Source organism: Dipodomys spectabilis, unplaced genomic scaffold, assembly GCF_019054845.1.
Source record: "Dipodomys spectabilis isolate Male_0828 unplaced genomic scaffold, ASM1905484v1 ptg000634l, whole genome shotgun sequence".
In the NCBI taxonomy this organism is placed as follows: Eukaryota; Metazoa; Chordata; class Mammalia; order Rodentia; family Heteromyidae; genus Dipodomys; species Dipodomys spectabilis.
The window spans coordinates 685,331-694,308 of record NW_024871311.1 but is presented as its reverse complement, the minus strand read 5'-3'; positions in this window follow the sequence as shown (position 1 = coordinate 694,308).

The following is an 8,978-nucleotide window of genomic DNA, read 5'->3' as shown; positions in this document are numbered from 1 at the left end:
CAAAACCAGGCAGGGACTCATCAAAGAAACAGAACTATAGACCCATTTCTTTGATGAACATTGATGCAAAACTTCTCAACAAAATTTTGGCCTACCTACTTCAACAATTCATCCAAAAAATCATACAACACGATCAAACAGGATTCATTTCAAGGTTGCAAAGCTGGTTAAATATATGCAAATCAATTAATATAATTCATCACATCAACAAGAGCAAGGATAAGAACCACATGATTATCTCAACAAATGCAGAAAAAAGCATTTGACAAGTTCCAAAACCCCTTTATGATAAAGGTTCTGGAAAAATTAGGAATCCAGGGAACATTCCTCAAAACAATAAAGGCTGTATATGACAAACCTACAGCCAGCATTATACTTAATGGTGAAAAACTAAAGCCATTTCCTCTTAAGAACGAAATAAGGATGTCCAATCTCTCCACTTCTCTTCAATTTAGTATTAGAATACCTAGCTACAGCAATAAGACAAGAGGCAATCATTAGAGGATCCAAATAGGTAAAGATCATGTAAAACTCTCCCTCTTTTCAGATGATATGATCTTATATTTAAAGATTCCCACAGAATCCACTCCCAAATCACTCATGCTCATTGAAAACTTTGGCAGAGTAGCAGAGTATAATGTTAACCCTCAAAAATCAACGGCTTTACTATACGCCAACAATGAGAATAGCGTGGCTGAAATAAGGAAAACAACTCCATTCGTAATAGCCCCACAAAAAATGAAATGACTAGGAGTTAGTTTAACCAAAGAAGTAAAAATCTCTATGATGAAAACTTAAAAAACCTAAAAAAGGAAATCAAAACAGAACTTAGAAAGTGGAAAAACATCTCTGGATTGGAAAGATCATCATCATGAAAATGGCAACACTTCCTTAGGCTATGTACAAATTCAATGTGATAGTTATGAGTATTCCAACCTCATTCTTCAAGAAAATAGAAGAGGCAATCCAAAAATTCATATGGAACAATAAAAGACCTCGAATAACAAAAACAATCCTTAATAGAATAGTGCTGGAGGAATATCAATACCAAATTTCAAACTCTACTACAGAGCCATAGTAATCAAAACAGCATGGTATTGGTACCAGAACCGATCTCAGGACCAATGGAATAGAAGTGAAAACCCAGAAATTAACCCACAGACATATAGCTATCTAATCTTCGATAAGGGAGCTAAAAAAATAGAATGGAAGAAAGGAAGCCTCTTCAGTAAGTGGCTGGCACAATAGGTCAATCACTCATAGAAAAATAAAGCTAAATCCTTAACTTTCATCCTGAACCAGAATCAACTCCAAATGGATCAAAGACCTGGAGTCACAGCAGACACCCTAGGTCTCCTTGTCACAGGCCAAAATTTTCTTAATAGAGACCCAGAAACACAACAAATCAAAGAAAGGTTAGACAAATGGGATTGTATGAAATTGCAGAGCTTCTGCATGGCAAAGGATAAATCTAGCAAGATCAGTAGAAAACCCAAGGATTGGGAGAAGACCTTCACTAGCCATACAACGGACAAGGGTTTCATATCCAAAATGTACCAGGAATTCACAAAAGTAAATCTCACAAAAGTAAATCTAAGAACAAATCCTCAAACAACTTCCCAATAAATAAGTGGGCTAAAGACTTAAAGAGAAACTTCTCTGAAGAAGAAAGAAGGATGGTCAATAGACACATGAAGAAATACTCAACTTCCCTAACCATAAAAGAACTGCAAATCTAAACAATATTGAGATACCACTTCACCACAGTTAGAATGGCTATAATCAAGAACTCTAATAACATCAAAAGCTGGAGGGGATGTGGACAGAAGGGAACCTTACTGCATTGTTGATGGGAGTGTAAATTTGTTCAACCACTTTGGAAAGCAGTATGTATGTTCCCCAAAAGACTCCACATAGCGCTCCCCTATGATCCAGCAATCCCACTTTTGGGCATTTACCCAAATGATCACAAACATGACGATACTAAAGCTTACCAGCACAACTATGTTTATTGCAGCCTTATTTACCATAGCTAAGATATGGAACCAACCCAGATGCCCCTCAGTAGATGAATGAATCAAGAAAATGTGGTATACTTACACAAAGGAATTCTAGGCCTCCATCAGAAAGAATGGCATTGCCCCATTTATTAGGAAATGGAAGGCCTTGGAAAAAATTATATTAAGTGAAGTAAGCCAGGCCCAAAAAATATAGGTCCCACGGTTTCCCTTATTTGCAATAACTAGTATATTTGTGAGACAAGCAGAAACGGTCAGATAAGTTGATGTTAGATGAAATGAACCCCAAGATAAGGACTCAAATGTTTTTTTTCCCTCTTGGTATTGTTTCTAGCTTATTTATAAGATGATTTCTTTGTTGCTTTGTATGTCCCTCCCCCATGGTATAATCCCTGTTTTCACTGTATTTGATGTTGGTATAATTTGTGGAGGAGAAGGGAAAAACAAATTCTTTAAATAGGGATACAAGTGGACTCATTGCAACAATCAGATGTATAACACGTTATGTCAGAAAACAAACTTTACAACTTTGGTGCATGTGTTGGTTTTGGGTGGGAGGGGATGGGAAGGGATGGGAAGGGGAAACAAAGTAGGGGGCAACAATGCTTGATAAGAAATGTAATCTTTACTTTTCTCATGTAATTGTAACCCCTCTCTATGTATTTTCACAATAAAAATCATGAAATAATAAAGTAAAAATCCATGTCAATTTTTTGTGTTGTTGTTGTTGGTCGTGTGGCTTGAACTCTGGGCCTTGGCGATATCTCTCAGCTCTTCAGCTCATTGATTCCACTGAATCACTTGAGCTACATTGTTGTTTCTACTTTTCAAGTGGGTTATTGGAGATAAGAGTCTTACAGACTTTTCTGCCCAGGCTGGTTTTGAACCACCATCCTCAATCTCAGACTCCTGAGTAGCTAGGATTACAGGCAGGAGCGACCAAAGCCCAGATTCAAGTCAATTTGTAAAGAGCAAGCTTATTGAAACTTCTGGCTTTTTCCAATAAACAATCTTACTTTTTAGCATTAGTTTATAACTATGAGTTATTTTTAGATGTAACTGTAAAGTTTTTAATAGAAACAAACATAATTTTTACTATTGCTCATTATCACAAATCCCTTGTAATTGACTTTCCCCAAAGTCAATTATTATATACTAAATTACTCACTATTACATATCTATACTACATACAGTGTGAAGCAAAAATAGTTTGGACCATTTCATATAAATTATTAGATGGTATTTTAGCATTATAAATTTGCATCTGTGATTTTAAAAGAAGGAAATTGTAAAAGTGTAGTGTGTCCTAATTAATGCAAAATTTATAAGTTCATACAGACAAAATTATTTTCTTTCCACTAAAGGCTTTGAAGTAATACTATTGGAAATAGTGAGGCAAAAGGAGGAAGAATTCCAATCATGTCAAAGAATGTCTCTGTTATTCTGCTACCCCTTCCACTAACAAAACCTACCCGGTACCAGATGTCACAAAACTTCAAGTATCTCTCTTAGAAATCTATTAGGAAAAGTTCTAAATCACTGATTATTTATGTACTTTCTGTTATATGAAACAAAATATAGACATATAACAATTGAAATAAAATGCACACATACGTTGAAGTCACCACAGCTGGAAAAACAACCCACAAAGTAGAACTCCCCCAGGAACAAAAACATGTTGTGTCCGGTTGTTTTGAATCACAAAATCCTCAAATACATGTTACCCTTGAGTAGATCCATAAAGATAACTGTGTCTCAGAAGTACGGTTGTGTTAATTAGTAATTAAATTCATCTAGATGAACCTAATATAGCAAATCACGTGAATGGATCAAATTGTTTAAAACAAATGTGACTGTATGTGGAGTGAGAGCTGCACATATTTAAAAGAATAAAATAAAAATCATCACATACTTAAAAAATTCAGAAATGCAACCAATAAGTCCAATAGTATCCATATTAAGACCTAAATCCTACTGATTTAACAAGAACAAAATATGCAAATAATAGAATCTGAGCAGTGTACCTGAGTGTACATAATTTCAAACTACTCCAAATTACACTTCGTAGAAGACTGAATGTGGGTTAATTAAAGGAAAACATCAACCCATGATATAAATGACATTAAAAATCTCATGAAAAGAGAGAAGTAGTTTCTGGAAAATACTATTTTAATAAGTGGTGGTCAAAATCTTTCTAGTGCAGACAAAATTGCATACCTATTTAGTTAGATCCAAAAAAGATCCAAGATACTCAAAGTGATTTGAAACTTTGGCAAAATAGCAGGATACAACTGTAACATTATTATGAATGTTGACTCTGGCATGGAATTAATTTCCTCTTTGATCTGACAAATGATTATATGAAAGAACAGAATTTCAAATAAATATCAAGACCTAACTAAACATATAATCAGAAAAGTCATCATGCAAGCCGTATTGCAACTGGGATAAAAGAAATACCAGTTATGCTGATTCTGTATTTACTGTAAATGTTGATTTTTTCATAAATTATTTCCTTTAGCTTGCATTTTTAAAATACTGTGTTAATAATGTATATCTTGGTGACTAATTTTGGATTCCTCCTTCAATTTAGTTCTGAGTTTAATGTCTAACTTCAGTTCCTAACCCATGAAATGACGTTGATTACAAAACAAATCTAATAACCCTGTTTTATTTATTTATTTTTTGGGGGGGTCCAGTCGTGGGGCCTGAACTCTGGGCCTGGGTGCTATCCCTCAGCTCTTCATCTCAAGGCTAACGCTCTACCACTTGAGCCACAGCACCACTTCCGGCTTTTTTTCCTTTTGCTTATGTGGTGCTGAGGAATCAAACCCAGGGCCTCTTGCATGCAAGGCAAGCGCTCTACCATTGAGCCACCTTCCCATCCCACCACTGTTTATAATACACAAAATCTCATAAGCCTGACACCAATAAGCATTGGTTATCATTTTGATATCATGGTCTCATGACTGATGAGGCTTACCTGCATGAGTATAGTTGTACCTAGATTCCTCAGCCTAAATTTAGCCAATGTTAAAAAATGTTTATATCTTTATTTGTCACCCATCGGAGATTAAACCTGAGTATAAACCTAAGAAAAATGATAAGGTGAGAATTTATCTTTTCTAGATATAAAGTAAACAAGATTCAGCATAGAGTAACTCACTAGTTTAAAGTCAACTTATTTCTCCAAAACTTTCTAAGCATTTCTTTACAATGTGTATTATTCTCAAGGGAATGAGGAATGTGAGAAGAGGACTAACCTAGCATTATCTTTAAATGCACATAATTTGGATTTACCTCTTTATTTTGCTATAGGCATGTTTGATTTAAAAAACTGTTTGAATAATTGCTTTCCAGGTCAGGTATAATATATCCTTGTTGCATATTCCAAAGTACATTCAGAAAATTCTATATAGCAATTAAGTAAAGAAAGTCCGGGCAGAAAATATGGCATCTCTATACTATGTGACGCCCAATACTTAGGTATTTCATTATGCCCCCATTTAATGAATGTGATTGTTTAAATCTTCATCAAGTATTAATTAAACTCAATCAGTGTCCTATAAAATAATTGTGTATAATTTTATCCTAGAATCATTCAAGAACTGCCCATTCAATCATGATATACATCACATTCCATTGGTATTCATATGGATAGGAATGAGTTTCTTAGGATCTCCCACCTGCCGTTTGGAGGTGGCAGGACCAGGATTCAAACTGTGGGCTCCAGCTCCCACCACTTCAACCTGAGGATAGGGAACTCACTGGTCTGTCCAAGAACATCAGCAAGAGCAGTGATTAGGCAGGTACCAATGGCTCTCAGCAGTCCTCCTTGATACTTACAAGGCTGTGATAGGAGGATCATGGTCAAAATCACCCTAAGCAGAAAAGTCCTTGAGACCCCTGTCTAACTTCAGTGCCAACAAAGCCAGAAGTAGAGCCGTATGGCTCCACTGGCAGAGGGCTAGCCTTGAGCAAAAGCAGATCATGGACTGTGCCCAGATCCTGAGTTAAAGTTCTGGGACTGGCAAGAAACAGACATACACAACAATCTGTGCAGCCATCAAGCTAAAGCAGGTCACCCTTTTGTCCCCAACTCAATTGGACAGAGTTCCCTGGGAAAGGGGCTAGGGGGCCACTGTCATCTTGACTCCACCCATTCTGCGTGCATCACAGGATTCCAGCCACACCCCCATTATTTCATGGTTCTTTCTGACCAATGGGATACAAGAATTGTTGCCACGCCCACATTCCATGCTGTCTGATAGATGGACTAGGCTCTGTTAGCACACTTGGAGGCTGAGATCCACAGGGGGAAAATCCGCCAACAGGAGCAGCAGGCCCGCTGTAGGCACCCGGGCCACCAGGCAGCTCAGTGCCAGACTAAGCTGGAGCCACAGGCCCTCTCCCCCATGAGCTGTCACCACAATATGTGTGGGGATGGGATGCGGGACATATGGGTATCTAAGAAGAAAATCTGCTTCATCCATGACCTGCCTGATGAGGTGGACTTCCAGAGTCCAGCAAGTGAGCTCCACCATGGATACAGCCAGCTGTCAGCACACATCTGAACCATCGAAGAGTCCCTTTTGGTGTGTAAAGAGCAGATGTTGGTCCTGCATGAGCTGTGCTGGGAGAAAGCCGAGTGTTTGCAGTGGCTGTCCCAGGAGAAGATGGAGGAGAGTGCTGCGGGAGCTGCAGTTGCTCCCAGCAGGAGAAGCCACAGACAGCAGTCTCCAGATGCCAGTACAGGCTGGTCCCCCCCCCCCACCAACACTGCTTCAGATGCCTCAGGGCCTGTGGTGGGTGAAATGAGGGAGGAGCAGAAAGGTTTTGAAGAATTGCAACTTGAAGACAGCATGGAAACTGCCAGAGGAGAGGTCAGGGTTCCAGACCCCATAGTGGACTCCCTCAAGGAGCTTATCCTGCCAAAGATGCCCCACATCCAGATCCACCCACAGCTCCCAGGCTCAGGTGAGGAGTGCTCCCTCACTTTCTTCTGTAGATTGATGCAGATAATGACTCTCTATGTGACATACTGACTCTCAAAAGCCTTGGCAGCCACCAGAAGTAAGTGGCCAGGTGCCCTTCTCTCAGGACTCCATCTACCAGGTGATGGGAAAGTTAAACTGGGGGTCGGGTAGGGCATAGGCTGCTGGGAGTTGGCCCAAATTCAAGGGACATCTAATGGCCCATTGGTGGCCAGGAAAGAGGCCCATGTTATGCTTATCGCAATTAATAAATTGTTTACAAAGAAAAAAAAAACCCTCCAAGAACGATTTATTCTTCTAGTCCTGGGGCTTGAACTCAGGGCCTGTCCACTGTAACTGAGCTCTTTTTTTATTATTGTAAAGATACTATACAGAGGGTTACAGTTACATGAGTGAAGTAATGAGTACACTTCCTCTTGAACATTGTTACCCCCTCGATTGTTTTCCCGCTACCGTCCCCTCCCTCCCTACCTTCCTTGAGGTTCTTTTTTTTTTTGATTGTGATTAAGTGATTACATAATTTCCAGAATTTCACAGTATTGTGGAATAATGATGCTCATTTAAAGTCACAAGTTCATTCTAACTTTCCTGGAGCAATTGTCTATCACAGTCTGTAACATATAACGGTGTTCACATGCTATATACCATATATGTGATCAGCAGCATGGGGATATTTAGTAGTGGTTCAACCAGATGAGTGGGAGTTCTTTGTTTCTTAAGTCCTGTTAGTTTTGTCGTATCACCTAACATTTTGGATTTAGCATCCACTTATCAGGGAGACCATGTACCATTTGTCTCTTCGTTCTTGGCTTACCTTGCTCAACATGATTCCATCTAGCTCCATCCATTTCCCTGCAAATGCCATTATTTTGTCCTTTCTAATGGCTGCATAATATTCCATTGTGTATAGATACAACAATTTTTGGATCCATTCAGCTGAGGTCGAGCATCTGGGTTGTTTCCATATCCTAGCTATTGTAAACAGTGCTGCAATAAACATGGAGGTGCACGTGTCCTTGTATATTGGTTCCTGTTGTTCAGGGTAGATGCCTAGAAGTGGTATGACTGGGTCATAAGGGAGGTCAATCTTTAGTTTTCTAAGGACCCTCCAGACTGCTTTCCAAAGTGGTTGTATAAGTGTACATTCCCACCAGCAGTGTAATAGGGTTCCTCTTTCTCCACATCCCCTCCAGCATTTGTCGTTGGCTGATTTGTGGATGTGGGACATTCTGACTGGGGTAAGGTGGTATCTCAGGGTTGTCTTTATTTGCATTTCCTTCACCACCAGGGATGATGAACATTTCCTCATGTGTTTCTTTGCCATTTTTATTTCTTCATCTGAGAAGTCCCTCTTTAGTTCCCTTGCCCATTTAGAAATTTGTTTGTTAGGTTTGGGAGGGATTAGTTTCTTGAGTTCCCTGTATATACAGGATGTTAACCCCTAGTCTGATATATAGCTTAGTTGCGATAGATTTAGCTGTGCAGAAGCTTTTTATTTTAAGTTATTCCCATTTGTCGAGTCTCTCTCCAACTTGTTGTGACCCTGGGACTCTGTTCAGGAAGTTCCTTCCTGTGCCTATTAGTTCAAGTATCTCTCCTACTCTGTCCTGAAGTAGTTTCAGAGATTCAGGTTTAATGTTTAATCCATTTTGAGTTGATGTTGGTGCATGGTGATAGGCTGGGGTCCACTTTTAGTTTTCTGCATGTGGCAGCCCAGTTTTCCCAGCACCAGTGGTTGAAGAGGCTGTGTTTCTTCCATTGTATGTCTTTGGCTCCTTTGTCGAATATTAGCTGGCTGTAGGCCTGTGGGTTTATTTCTGGATCTTCTATTTTGTTCCATTGGTCTTCGGGTCTGTTTTTGTGCCAGTACCATGCTGTCTTTGTTATTATAGCTCTGTAGTAGAGTTTGAAGTTCGGCATGGATAGCCCTCCCATATTATCTTTATTCCCTAGAATTGATTTGGCT